General features: G+C 42.3%; 1 protein-coding gene across 1 annotated transcript in view; it reads right to left on the bottom strand.

Moving 5' to 3' along the window:
* Mapre2 (microtubule associated protein RP/EB family member 2) overlaps positions 1-15,648 on the bottom strand; it is a 139,074-nt gene that overhangs the window by 104,701 nt on the left and 18,725 nt on the right. The window contains exon 2 of the mRNA XM_038331658.1: positions 13,194-13,258. The gene's annotated coding sequence lies outside the window, so the exon portion shown is untranslated. The remainder of the gene's footprint in view (positions 1-13,193; positions 13,259-15,648) is intronic.

Genomic DNA, 15,648 nt, shown 5'->3' with positions numbered 1-15,648 from the left:
AATCAGAGGTAATATCCACTCAGGAAGTTCATAGCATAATAAAAACTGAATTCTCGGGGAATTTGGGGACGAACAGGTCTGAACCTACTTAGGGGCATTATGTAACTATTTACAACCTATATTTATAATACATAAAAGTTAACTTTAAAACGGACTCCCTACAGCAAACAATGCTAGGCTGGTTAAATGGTGGTTTGTGATGCTATAAACTGTGTCTCAGATCTGCAGTCATCAATGCACATAGCAGCACACAAAATTACCCATGATACAACAGGAAGCAAACAGCGAAGTGCTGGAATGGGCACAAGGTCTAAGAGCAGCTGAAAGGAATGTGGATGAGGATGGAGTGAAGGCCACACAGTAGCAGACACGGGATGGGCGGCTCTAGGGATGCAATGTATGATGCGATGTAGCAGATGCAGCGGCAAAGGGCTCTAGAGAAGTGATGTACAGCAGGAGTCCATGCATGAAGGCGTAAGTCACAATCAATCCCACACCAGTTTGGAATTATGATTAATAGAATGGTTATTTATTTAAAATGGAAAAACTTACAGATCACCGTCCCAGCCAACAGCCCTCTGTGCAATCAGGAAGGGAGCCTAGTCGCTGGAAGCCAGAGAGCAAGTGGAAGGAAGTGGCCACATTTTTAAAGAGAGAGACCACGCCCCAATGGGCTGGTATCTATTGGCTGAAGGAGCAGAAGGAGCTCCCGCAACACACTCATACAGTGTATGGTGTAGGAGGTCATGCTAACTGAGCAGACTTTCATGGCTAGTTTGACAGGAGCAATAAATAGCCAATTCTAAGATGATGGATGTGTTCTTTTTAAAAAAATCTATTATCATTATTTTATGTGAATGAGTGTTTTCTTTGTATATATGTTTATGCATGGCATTTACGCTTGATGTCTCTGGAAACAAGAAGAGGCTGCCTGATACCCTGGAACTGGAGTTACAGACACTTGTGAGCTGCCATGTGGATGCTGGGACTTGAACTTGAGTCCTTTGGAAGGGTGGCCAGTGCTTTTAACCACTGAGCCTCTCTCCAGCCCTTCTATACTATTTTTATTAGTAAAAAACTTGAAAGCACTATAAAAGCAGAAAAAAAATCCTATATGTAAGAGACACTGAGAAAGTGTGCAAGAACCAGCAGGATCTTTGTGACAACTAATTAAATGGTTATAGATGATACTGTATATTTATTGTAATATATAAGTACATGGAAGCACCTAGATATAAACTAAGGTGATGTAACATGACTGTTTCTTGAGTAGCCTCCATAGAACAATCAGTTGTGCATCTTCTATTACAGCGAAGAAGAGCTAACATAAGGACTGAAGTGGTAGGGAAAGGGAGAACAGGAGACAGGAGATGGACAAGGAGGCTGAGGAACAGAGGACAGTAAAACGATCTGGACCGCGTTTTCCCTACTCTGCCTCAGTCCCAGGTGAGATGCCCTGTCTCTAAGCATGAGCATCTTGCTGAGGACACTGCCTGTCTGTACATGTGGGAGATAATGAGGTGTGGATTCGCCTCTGCTTGGGTTCTAACCTGGATTCCCAGCGGGACTTACTATTTAAAATGACAAGTCTTGAACAGCAAAGTTACTCATCCATTTGAAACTCTATTTCCATAGTTAAAAAGCATTAAAGATTTCATATGAGATACATAGGGTCAGTGAAACAATGGGGTAGCGTATGTCCAGCTATCAACAGAATGCTAGCACACAGTAGGCACAAAATAAATTCGTTCTCCCACGCTTAGCCCTTTGTCATAGTACTCTGGCATTCAGGCAAAAAGGAAGGTGAGCCCACTGTGATGCTGCTCAGATCTGCCTCTCTCCCAGACATATACTTTTATATGGCAAGGATCCCTTCACTACCATTCTTTTTGCTGATGGCAGGACCAGGTCAGACCTTTGTGGCCAACAGTCTGGGCTGACCTTCCTGGGATGGCACTATTCACAATCCATTTTCAAAATTCCAGTTCTAGTTAAGCTTGTTTCTGTGGTTGGGGAGGGAGCTTGGTCAGCAAGTTTTTTTTTCTATAGAAGTACAAGGACCTGAGTTTGATCTCCAGAACCTACATAAAACCAGTGTGGCAGTGCACGCTTAAGACTTCAGTTCTTGGACACAGGTCCCTGGGCACTGACCAGCCAGCTTGGCCTATAAGGACAGACTGAGATAATATCTCAAAACCAAGAGAAATCATACACACACACACACACACACACACACACATCACACACACACACAAACGCACGCACGCACGCATACACACACACATGCATGCACACACACACAGACACACATTCTTCAATAGCTTCTAAAATGGGAGCCACTGGTCACATATGGATCACACTGAATTATTCATCATATAAAAAAGTCTAAACTATGATTCCCAGGTTTCAGAGCTGCATTTGGCATCCTCAGTGGCCATATATGACTAGTGGTCATCAAATGAGATAACACAGACGTAGAACATGCTCATGATCATGGCAGGGCAGCTCAACCCCTCGGCTTTGACCTTTTAGGGGGATCAGTGGGGAAAACAAGCGTCATATGGTTAGTGTTTATCATATTTATTCCTTGCTTCTTTTGTTTTTTACCAACTCTTAAAACCAGGCCAGTAAAATCAGAAAGTGAGGTCAGATAAAAGGAGACAGTTTTTGGATGGGGCTTTTACAGATGCAGCCACCCAGGCAGCAGCTGGTGAGAGTCAGTGACATTCTTTCTGCTGCTGCGGCTCACTTGGGAGGAGAACCTGGATATAAGAGGCCAATGGCAGTGACTTTAGACTATTGCTTACCTGAATCCTAGTTCTGCATGCAAAAGAAAATCTACTGGGGCACCTGTGAAACTGAAAGTTTTCTGAGCGGCTGACAAGTTTATTTCTGTATGCCACACAGCAGGTGCCTTTGGGGCCACAAGTCCCTGTACAAACAGACTTCTGAATGGAGGAGATAGCACCAGGCTACCCAGCAAACTATTAAGAAACTTGTTGCAGCCGGGCGGTGGTGGCGCACGCCTTTAATCCCAGCACTCGGGAGGCAGAGGCAGGCGAATCTCTGAGTTCGAGGCCAGCCTGGTCTACAAGAGCTAGTTCCAGGACAGGCTCTAGAAACTACAGGGAAACCCTGTCTTGAAAAAACAAAAAAACAAAAAAAAAAAAAAAAAGAAAACTGTTGCAAGCTGGGCAGTGATGTCGCGTGTGTGTGTAATTCCAGTGAATGAAAAGTAATTTGTTGTTGTTTTGTTTTTGCAGTGTTAAGGCTAAGCTCAAGGCTGCTCACACTGGGCCAGGACTCTACCACTGAGCTACAACACCAGCCCTTGTTTTTAATCTTTTATGTCTTTTTTTTTTTTTTTTTTTTTTTTTTGGTTTTTCGAGACAGAGTTTCTCTGTGGCTTTGGAGCCTGTCCTGGAACTAGCTCTTGTAGACCAGGCTGGCCTCGAACTCACAGAGATCCGTCTGCCTCTGCCTCCCGAGTGCTGGGATTAAAGGCGTGTGCCACCACCGCCCGGCTTATGTCTTTTTTTGTACATACTGCATGTGTGTGGGTACCTGAGAAAGCCGAATGAGGACATCAGATCTGGAAATGGAGTAACAGGCGTTGTGAGCCGCCCTATGTTGAGTGCTGGGCATTAAACTTGGGTTCTTTGCCAGAGCATCAAGGACTCTAAACCCTGAGCCATTTCTCCAGCTCCAACCCTCTGATAGGATGTAATAGGGTGCCTGAGATTCTGAGGACTGGGGTTACAAACATTCATTAGCATGCCCGACTTCAGAGACGTGTGAAGACTGTTCAATAATCTCTGTAGTCAACACAGGACTCAGGTAAATTAGTTTCAATCCCCATTTTTAATCTTGTTGCAGTCCAAATAAGCAACTCTTTAATCAGTTAGTTTGAGCTTACAAAATTTTAAAGAAAAAAAAATAATAAAGTATGAGACTACTTTAAATCACACATATGATCAGAATTCATGTCTCTTTTAAGATGAGCATTATAAAGTTTGCTTCTGCTAGTTGTGTGTCTCTCAAGGGGACTGCTGAGCCCAGCTGGAGAAGCCACAGTCCAAAAGAACGGAACAACTACCCTCATGTACTCTGAAGCTAGGGCTCAGTGCACTGCGTCTCTAGTCAGCGTCCTGCCCTCATTTCAGTGCGTTTGAACTTCCCTTCCTTCTCCCCATACCCACTCCTCTCTCTGTACCCTCCTTCTCCCTGTTCCCACCCTCTCCTCCTCAGCACAGGGTCTTCCTCTGACTTCACAGAAGATACTCAAGGCACTAGACTAGCCTGAAGTTTCCAGCTGCTCAATCAACAGCTCTAATATCAAAGGACAGTCATCTCACTGTTTCTTGCTCTTTATAACAAAAACACATGCCCTCATTCATTGCCTCTTACTCTTGGAGACCCAGTGTATAACTTTTTAAATGCCTCTTCTACTGACTTTATGTCTCATTTGAATAGCTTGGATCTCTTCCATCTTAAACTGACTCCTCTCTAAGGGCCCCTCACCATCCTCATCTTTGTAATCAAACATCTTAAGGGGTATTTATGTTGCTGGATATCTTACCATACTATGTGAAGATGTATTGCTGTTTTACCTTGCCTGCCTAACACACCTGATTTGTTTAAAAACAGCTGAATGGCCAAGAGCTAGACAGGAGAGAATAGGCAGGACTTCTAGGCAGAGAATAAATAAATGGATAAATCTAGGTGCATGGGAGATACCAGCGAGACACTGAGGAAGTCAGATGTACATTATGAAGGATAGGTAACAAGTCACATGGCAAAATGTACATTAATAGAAATGATTAATTTAAGTTTTAAGAGCTAGCTGGGGGCAAGTCCAAGCTAAGGCCAAGCTTTCATAATTAATAATAAGTCTCCATGTCATTATTTGGAATTTGGTAGTCCCCAAAAGAAAGATTGACTATAATCTTAACCTACCCTCTGCCTTAGAGGTTCTCAACCTGAGGGTTGAATGACCCTTTCACAGGGGTTTCCTAAGACCATTGGAAAATACAGATATTTATGTTATGATTAATAACAGTAGCAATGAAAATAATTTTATGGTTGGGAGGTCACCACAACATAAGGACTGTATTAAAGGGTTGCAGTGTTAGGAAGGTTGAGAACCCCTGCTCTCTTTTTTTAATGAGAACTATTTTCATATAATATATTCTAATCAGGCCTTTCCCTTCCCCAACTCCTCCTATATTCTTCCCACCTCCCACATCCATCCATCTCAACACCGTTTCTTTCTCTCTCCCTTTAGAAAGCAAACAAGCAAACAATCAAAAACTGAACAAACCAGGGCTAAAAAAGAAAGAAAAAAGAAAGAAAGAAAATTCAAGCAACACATACACATTCCATAAAAACACAAAATCTGAAACTATGCTATACAGGCAAAAGGCCAGTAAGACAAAACGTGCCCAAACAAAGACAAATAGAAAAAAAGTTTACAAAAGTATCATTGAATTCATTTTGTGCTGGCCATCTACTGCTGGGCATGGGGCCTACCTTTAAGTGTGGTTAATGTACTCAGTGAGATTCGTTTGGAGAAAAGTATTTTTTTCCTTTGCAAGTGGGTGCTGATTGAAGATAGCTTCTGGTTAGGGGTGGGAGCCTGTGTCTGCTTCTCCATCTCAGTGCTGGGGCCCCATGTGGCTTGAACTGGTACAGGTCCTGTGTATTGGTCTGTGAGTTCATATGTGGATTAATTCTGTTGTGTCTAGAAGACTCTTGCCTGATGTCATATCATCTGGCTCTTACAATCTTTCTACCTCCTCTTCCATATAATCCCCGGTCCTGTGCCCTCTGTATCTTGCTTTCTTCCTCATGACTCAACTTCTTGCATCTGATCACGGGATTGAAATCACACTTGGCAAAATCTCTTTGTCACTAAGCCAGCAAGCACTTCTAGCCATCATCTTACTTAGCCTCAGAGTACCACTGCACTCACCTACTCTTTGCTCATTGTTGCAAAGTTGTTTTTCCTTGACTTTCACAATCTAAATTTGACTCTGGTCTTTCTCTGTTTACAGCTAACCTTCACAAGTTAGTCTTTCTTCCTGCCTTATTCTGTCTTTCTCTAAAACTGTAATTAATTTGTGCATATTACAAGTGTGTGTTTGTGTATATACATGGATATGTATGTATATATGATATGTATATCATATATATGTGTGTATATGATATATATCATACATTTTTGCCATGCTAACCGCTTATTAGCTTTACAGTTTTGTAATGTTAGGTATACTCACATTGTGCAACCATTGTCACCAGGTATCTTCTGAACTTTTCTTTCCCCTTGCTGGTCCAGTGAGATGGCTCAGCAGGTAAACATACTTGCAACCAAGACTGATGATCTGGGTTTGATCCTTGGAACCCAGATGGTAGAAGAGATCCAATACTCACAAGTTCTTCTCTGATTTCCACATGGGTGCCATACCAGGGCCCACACCACTCCAATATATAAATGTAATCCATTTTTAAATTAAAGAATATTCCTCTGTTGACCATGCAAATGAGTCTTTGACCAAGGACTCAGTCCTAGCTCATATCTATTTCCTTGCTCCAGGCAGCCACCATAGCTAGAGGCTCATTAACTTTCACTTGGATTTCCGAGTCTTTTCTTGTGTTGCTCCATGATCCAGTTTGTTACTCAGCTGCCAGAGGGGCAGATCTGAGATAGAAAGTGGGCTTCTTAACTTTCTGTCCCTGCTGCCTTCCCACCTCAGCCACTCTTCATGGTTCTCTGATTGTCTTTACAGACCCTCTAAAGCTGCTGCTTTTTCTACTACCATTCTCTTTCTCCAAATGCCCTCCACCACACCTGGACACCCCTCTTTTCTTTTTGGACTGAGGTTGGATGTCACTGAGCTTGGAAGCCTTGTTTGACCTTCCCATATAAGCTGGGGCTTACTCGCCTCTGTCAGGGTCACCCCAGCACTCAGCAGCTGGTAATGGGGCCATCTCTCTCATAACCATCTCCTCTAAGGCTCCATGAGGTCAGAGACCCTGACTAGTCCCAAAATGTTCTCCAGTCCCGTGCGGCAATTGAATTATAGTAAAAGGTCTATGAACACTTACTACATATTTCTTCAAAGATTGGCCTGGAAGATTTTAAATATCCCGAAATAAAGGGGGGAACTATACAAGAATACAAAGTACATTCATACTCAACAGCTGTATCGAGAAATTGTTTACCACTTAGCCACATAGCCTTTATTTACTCATCCATCTTTCCAACGTTCTTTGATAAACTCTTTCAAAGTAAATCACAGAGAGTATCAATGAATTCCTCAGTCCTGCCAACAGCCTCACAATACATGCAGTCTGAACTACTGAGGGAAAAGAGAGCAAGGAACTGTGGAGAGAAACTTCTCTTTATTTAAGCAAAATTAACGTACCCAGAAACAAGAACCTAAAGCTCTACCTCAGAGTTCCAGAGAGTTCTGTGCCTGTGTTCTCAGTCCACCACTTATCACACGGCAAACTCGCTAGCCAACAAAAAAGGCCCTCTGAAGATCTAGCAGATGTAGAAGGGAACAGGAAAGAACATATTTCAGAGCATCCATAACATATCCAGGATGTGAGTTACTTCTAATTATCCTCTCAGCAAAGTCAGGGTGAATTATGCCTCTGTGTTGGAGATGGAGAGCGTGAGGCTTGGTCAAGAAGAGCCATTTTCCAGAGTCCTAGGCATACGTAGCAAATGTAAGAATGTCTCCCAATTTCCCTTCGTTTCCCAAAGATCATCATTTATTGCTTTTTAAAATTTTAAAGAAAAGCGGGTAGATGCTGATGCATGCCTATAATTCCAGTATTTGGGAGGCAGAGACAGACAGATCAGAGACAGACAGAGTTTGAAGGCAGCCTGGTCTACAGAGCAAGTGCCAGGACAGCCAGGGTTACAGAGAGAAACCCTATCTTGAAAAACAAAAACAACAACAGCAACAACAGCAAAAACACAAAACAAGTGAAAAACCAACAAAGAGGCAACAAAAAATTTAAATAAAATAATTTGCTATTGTATAAGATGTAGCATGCATCGATTGCTTAGGTGTATTCTCCGTATACTACTTATTAACTAATGGTACACACGAGGCAGAGAAAAACTAAAGCAGTGAGCACAGAACGAGAATCCAGTCAGCAGGTGCCAACCCTCAGACTCTAGGCAAGTCACTCAGCTCCCCTCAGTCCAGAACGCTGGTCTCGAAAATGAGCAAGTTAGACTGCCATTTGATTTGCCAAGTGAGATTTGTCTTTCTGCTGTGTAAAACACAAGAAACACTGCAATTCTTACGCAGTTATCAGTTGATGAGGGCCACGATCCTAGATATTGCTGACCCTATGCCTACCTGTGCATTCTTACTGAGGATCTCACTGCTCAGGTCAGCTGACTCCAAAGGAGTGGTAGAAAGTCCGCATTCCAAAGAACTCTCCCTCACCCAATCCAACTCATCTTCTATAACACAAGCTAGCTACTTCATATGCTTATAGGATCGTTCTCTCTCTCTCTCTCTCTCTCTCTCTCTCTCTCTCTCTCTCTCTCTCTCTCTCTCTCTCTGTGTGTGTGTGTGTGTGTGTAGGTTAGAGGACAGCCTTGGATGTCGTTCTTGGGTATTGTCCTGACTGGCTGGTAAGCCCTAAAAGTCCCTTTGTCTTCACCTCTCCAGCAGGGATTTTAAGTGTGCACTACCACATCCACCTTTTAATGTGGGTGCCGGGGATCAAACCCACATCCTCATGCTTGCAAGGAAAGTGTTTTATCAACCGAGCTACCTCCCCAACCCCAGAGTTTTGTTTGTTTAAGATTCTCTCCTTCACAAAAGAGCATGTGCTAAAGTTCTGTTGTTTACCTTCAATCCCCAGCTGTTAGCATAGAGCCTGGAAAACAGCTGGCATCCGTAGAGGCTTATGGAGGGAATGGGATGTGGGCACCATCATCCCTGAGTATCTGAAACCAACTAGTTTCCATGGTTCAGTTCAGTTCACCCTTTTGCTCTCTCAAATGTCCATAATCCTTCAACTGGGCTTCTCCTATAGCGAGTCTCATTTTCTATATTTTATTATTGTCGTGTATGTGTATTTTTTATTAATGATTGAAACTGTATGTCATTTACATTAGGTACATGATAAATGTGCAATAAGGACATTACTCATTCATATGCAATATATATATATGTCAAAATAGTATTACTAACACATTATTTACTCTTCTTTCTGATAAAATTGTCCTTTTTATTTTACATTTTAAAAATGTGAAAATAATAACCTCCCACTGTATGTTTGAAAACTATTCCTTGTGGTAAAAACTGTGGCAAACTTGATTCAAAATTATAGAAATGGTCAGAGACTTGGGAATCCCAATGCTAGAATTCTGCCCTTGGGAAACAAATAAAGGTGACAGATCAGACCCAACCAGGGACCTCAAGATGTAGGCAAGGACTTTCTGATTGGGATTCTGGTTGCTCAGGAGACAAGACTGAAAATTGACCAATGGGATGTTGTGACATTAGAAAGTTTCTACACTACAGAAGAACCATTAATGGAGTGGAGACAGCTTACAGAGTGGGAGAAAATCTACACCAGCTATATAGACTTTTCATTTTCATTTCTGTGTGTGCTTGTGTGTGTGTATGACCATATGTGCCTGTGTGTGTGCAACTGGAGGCCACAGGTCTACATCAAGGATCTTCCTCTATTCCTCTCCATCTAAGTTTTGAGGCAATCTCTCAATGAACCTGGAGCTCTTCACTGATTGGTTAACCTGGCTGCCATTGAATCCAGGCACACTCCTGTCTCCACTGACCAGCCCCAGGATGACAGCCATGCACCATCATGCCAGCTTCTGAACCCAGGTCCTCATTGTGTGAGCAAGTACTCTGCCCACTGAGCCATCTTTCCAGCATCCCCCTCCCCTGCCAGCCGCTAGAACAGCCAAAGAACCGAAAACTAAACAAGAAAGCAAACAGCACAATCAATAATGAAACTAATACAATAAGCAGACAGTTGCTAAAATATGAAATACAAATAGCCAATAAACATATGAAAAACATTTGCAATTTACTAACCATCAGAGAAATGTAAATGTCCATCTCACCCCAGTCAGATGGTCACTAATAGCACAGACAACAGATGCTGGTGTAATGTAGACAGTAGTGAACCCTTAGCACACGGCTGGTGGCGTTGTAAACTAGAGCAGCTACTTTAGAAGCTAGTGGGAAGCTTCTAAAAACTTAAATCTGCCATACAGTGGAGCTGTTCTTACTCTTGAGTATCTACCTGAGGAGTCAGGTCCAGATCATTGAGATACTGTGCTTCAGTGCTTATTACAGCAGAATCCACAATGTCTAAGCTATGGATAAAGGAGATGTGGTTTATATACGGGGGGGGGGCGGGGTGGGAGGTTGCAAAAGCAGAGGGCAGATGTGAGGGGATGGGGAGATGAGTGGGATCGGGATGCATGATGTGAAGTCCATAAGTAATTGATAAGAAGTTAAAAAAAAGGAAAGACAAAGCTATGCCATTTGCAGGAAAATGGATGTGCCTTAAAGTAATTGTATTAAGTAAATTAGGTCTGCCTCACAAAAACTAATACTAGGTGTTTCTCCCATGGGTGTGTCTTATATAGATACAGTAAATCATTTATATGTATATGACATGAAAGCAGATGTGAAACTGTCTAAGGGAACAAAACAGCAGCAGGAGGGGTGGAGAGAATGGGGGGCAGGAGAGTGTGCATGTGTGTGCAGGTATGCCTGCGTGTGGCAGTCATTGGCCAATCATAGATACTGTTGCTCAGAAGTTATCCATCTTTGAGTCAGGGTCTCTTATTGGCCTAGGGCTTCTCAAGTAAACGAGGCTGACTGGCTAATGAGTTCCAGGGACCTACCTCTTCCTGCCTCCTCAGTGCCAAGACGACACATGTAGACCACTACCCTTGGGGATTTTTAAAGGTTGATGAGCTGGTTTTGTTTTTAAATTTTAAAAACATTTATTTACTTGATTTTATATATGGATATTTTGCCTGCTTGTGTGTCTGTGCAACGTATGTGTGCCTGGTATCTGTGGTCAGAAGGTGGCTTTGGATCCCTCTGAACTGGAGTTAGGGATGGCCATGAGCCACCATGTGAATGTTGGGAACCAACCCTCTGCGAGAACAAATGCTCTTAAGTGCTGAGTTATCATTCCAGTCCATGTCTGGCTTTTTTGCTTGGGTTCTAGGACTCAAAAATCAGGTCCTCATGCTTGCATGGCAGGTACTTTCCTTAATGAGCTGTCCCACTTGTATGAAAATTAAAGTAAAATTAAAAAATACTTGTCCCATAGCTCCAGAGAGAAGATTTATAAAGAGATACATTCTAGATAATGGCTCATCTTTTTCTGCTACTTCAACCATGCCAGTTGGGATGCAGGATAATGACAAAAATGGAGACATTTCTGAGAGCAGACAGGGGTACTAGTGGGTCCATTCTCAGTGCTCTGCAAGTTAATTAGGATTACCCCAGACATCCAGACAGATCCACCAGAGGGATCAGGATTTATTTAAGGCCCCCTGTTACCCCCCCTCCCCCAGGGCCTGCTTCCTAGGGGTACAGGAAGTTCAGGCAGACTCTCTTCTTGGTTCTTCCTTGTTCACTTTCTCTTTGCTGCCTTTCTACACCCTGACCCCACTTTGCTCTAAAGTCTGCTGGGCCCTGGGACACTCAGGGTCCAGATGTCTACTTGACTAGAGTGAAAAGGGTTTGCTCTCCCCTCTGATAACCCTTAATCACCCCAGACCAATACAAATGGCATTTCTGGACACGCACATTTTTCTTGGTGTAATACCAAGGAGACTTCCTGATAAGTAACCTGGGTGTGGGGGGGCAGAGTTCAGATTTCTTTTCTCAGAGGAGCCTCTTAACAGTGTCTGTCACCCCTATAGCATTTCTCACAGTTGGGGGTGAAAGCAAAAGTGTCACACACACAGATTTGAGCCTTGAATGCAGACGAATGCCTGTTGGAGAATTATTCACAGACTTGAGTCACATATACCAATGCTTTCGAGAGCGCCAACTATCTGAAGATGGGTTTCTAGTTTTAGCATTCCAGAAGTTAAAATATACAATTCCACACACATCCTCTACATTTCCACACATTCTTTTTGATATTATGAAGAAAAAGAAAACACGTTTGATGAAGTCTAGGTAGAACCTGATGCTTCCTGAGACCAGTCTCTACATAAACAACCAAGGCACATGTATAGCTTTGAAATCTCTCGGAATGACTTTCCAAATATTGCCATCTGGTGGAATTTTAGTTAATTGTTCTAGGGAGCCCCTGGAGGTGAACTTTGAAGGCATTGTCAGGCAGAGGTTTAGGGTACCACTGGGATACAGCTGAAGCTCAAAACGACCCTGTCTCAAACAAACCAGAAACTGAAAACAAAAAGGGGCCTTTGCCTTTGTCATGATATGTGCATCAATCCCATGACCCTCTCGCTCCTTCTCTCATCTCCCTCCCTTCTTCCTTCTTCCTCTTCCTCTCTTTCCTTCCCTCTTTCCATCCCTGCCTTCCTTCTTCACCATGCCCTCTCACCTCATAGAGGCTCACCTTATATTCTCAACAATAACAAATACAACGATATTTATTTAAAAATAGCCAGAGGAGGCTGGAGAGATGGCCCAGAGGTTAAGAGCACTGACTGCTCTTCTAGAGGACCTGGATTCAACTCCCAGAACCCACATGGCAGCTCACAACTGTCTGTAACTCCAGCTCCAGGATATTTGACACCTTCACACAGACATACATTCAGGCAAGACACCAATGCACATAAAATAAAACTAGCTAGCTAGCTAACTAACTAACTAACTAACTAACTAACTAACTAGCTAACTAACTATTCAAAATAACTAGAAACATGACAGGATTATTTTGACCATATCTTGATATGTCTCCCTCCAGTGGCCACTAATAAGGTCTCCCAAATTCAGCTTTCACTGGCGTGACCATGCTTCAGAGGACTTTGTGAATATATCACTTGCACGTTTGTGAAGCACATTTATTCAAACACTGCCTTCAACCACGCAGTGGAATTTTGAAGCTGAGCTGGTCACTCAGGCAGTAGCCTCAGTCACTTCAACTTAACCACAGACAAGGAATCTACAAGCTAGATCATCTTGAAGCCTTACTTTGAACATCCAGGCGCTCTCCCTGGCTGTTGAAATGAATGGTTCCTCTGGGAAACGGGGCCCTGGAAGAGGAAAAGAATGAGGAAGTCATGAAAAAAGAATTCAAAGCATTGCCTCCCCCCCATATCTAAAACCAACTGATTTTACTTTGAAAACTTGAAATTTTAGTATAACGACAGATTTAGAAAACATCTCCCAGTCTCCCTAGCACGGTGTGATATAATAAAAGTTCTACACCACCAGATAACTCAGAAGCAGGGCCTCTACTGAGGTGTCATGTGCCAACATCAGTTAGAGTCTGGATTTGCTCATTTTAAATCTAGTATCAATATGGGCTTAGCTAAAAACATTTCTGGCTAATTTGGACAACATAAACATTATAAACAATGCCAAGCTAGACTTGAAAAAAAATACACACAACAGAAATTTATCTGCTTTCTAAGAGTTCACTATTCCCTCCAAAATACTATCAGGTTAAACCATACAGTTGATGAGGAATAGACCCAATTCTGGAGTCCAAGAGATGCGGGAGGTCCTGGCTTTGAGGCCCACTGCAGAGACTATAGGGGAGACTGCTGATGGTCCCACTAGATACTGCCAAGTGACCTGCCATGCATGTGTGCACGTCTTACCCATCTTTTCCATCTTCCTCAGCAACAAGTGAGAGACGACCCTTCCCACCTTCCACCTGAATTCTCTCCCTGAAGATTCATCTGCTATGTTTTCTGTCTATTACCAACTCAGGAATGATTTTGGTCCCTCTCTCCTCCCCTGGCCCCGAGACAGGATTTCTCTGTTTAGGCCTGGCTGTCTTGGAACTCACTCTGTAGACCAGGCTGGCCTTGAACTCAAGAGATCTACCTGCCTCTCAAGTGCTGGGAACAAATGCGTGCACCATCACTGCCTGGCTCTGCTTTTGGTCCTTATTTAGAACCAGCCATGCACAAAATAACACACCTACAGCAAATCTAACACGGTGAGATTCATCTGGGACGAGATCTGAAGGTGCTACTGTTGAATTTTAAAAGGGGGAGTGGGGAAATTTTTACAGTTTATGTAAGGGTAGTGAAGAAGAAAAGAATGCAAATGTTGAATGAATAAAAACTTGGTGACAGCTGAATTGTTAAGGTTACACAAGGGCACATCCCCCAGTCTAGGGGTCAGAAATCCCAAAGTCTCCAAAATCTAAACATCCTTGAGCATTTTCATGTTGACAACTGTTGTATGAGGCTGCTTGTTTGTTTCCGGCTGCTCAGCCCTGAAATAATCACACAGAAACTGTACTAATTACAACACTGCTTGCCTATTAGCTTATGTAGATATTTCTAGCTCACTCTTATCTCTTAAATTAACCCATTTATGCTATTTTATATTTTACCATGAGGCTCGTGGCCTGCCAGCAAGGTTCCAGCATGTCTGTCTCTGGAGGCAGCTCCATGGCTTCTCACTGACTCTGCCTTCTTTCTCCCAGCATTCAGTTTAGTTTTCCCTGCCTAGCTCTGTTTTGCCCTGCTATAGGCCCAAATCAGTTTCTTTACTAACCAATGGTATTCACAGCATACAGAGGGGAATCCCACATCAGACGACCATTTAAAATATTATATAAAATGGCCTTGGGATTACATGCCCAAGGTGTATATGAAGCTTAGACTTAGGTCCCATCCTCAAGAGAACTCATTATGTATATGCAAATATTAAAAAAATGTCAAAACAATTGAAATCTCATATCTGGGACCAAGCATTTCAGTTAAGAGAAACTCACGTATAGTGTTCAAAGTTCAGATGAAAACTTATATTTTCTTACTTATTTCAAAGTTTGAATATTTCACATTAATGATTTCAAGAATAGAATTCAGGTAAACTCACTATATATATAAAATTTTATATTGAACAGATAGAATGAATATCCTTATTTGTTTTTTGTTTTATAACAGAATTTACTCCTATGGTAGTATTTCATGTTTCTTTAATACTAGTTTAGTAAACTAAAATTCAGATTAAAAAAGTCAGCTCTTACCAATATTGACTCTCATTCTAAAGTCTTCCAATTTTTCAAAAATCTTAACTGAATCAGAATAAAAAACTTTCACTTTTCTTCTTTATTCAACTAGTCCCCAGTAGCTAAGTTACCAAACAAGAGGCCAGCTACCAAGCTCAGAGGTGGGAGCACAAGTGTGTCTACAAACCAGACTACTAGCCTTTAGAAGATTCTGTCTCATCTGTACACAAGTGACCTTGCTCTGTTTATTCAAAACAGCCAGTTGTTAATTGCTTAGCAGCTGTGACAGATCAGCTTGAAGAATCGTGAGATCATCTATGGAACCCTGTATGTGCTAGACAGTACACAGATTTTTTTCTAATTTAATTTTATTAGATAAAGCCATCTTATTATAAACAAAAACGGAGACTCAGAATGGGGCAATCAGTCAGACATGTAGCTAGCAGGGACTATACC

This window comes from Arvicola amphibius, chromosome 5 (assembly GCF_903992535.2).
Source record: "Arvicola amphibius chromosome 5, mArvAmp1.2, whole genome shotgun sequence".
NCBI classification, from domain to species: Eukaryota; Metazoa; Chordata; class Mammalia; order Rodentia; family Cricetidae; genus Arvicola; species Arvicola amphibius.
The sequence above is the reverse complement of the archived record's forward strand: the minus strand, read 5'-3'. Positions and strand labels throughout refer to the sequence as shown.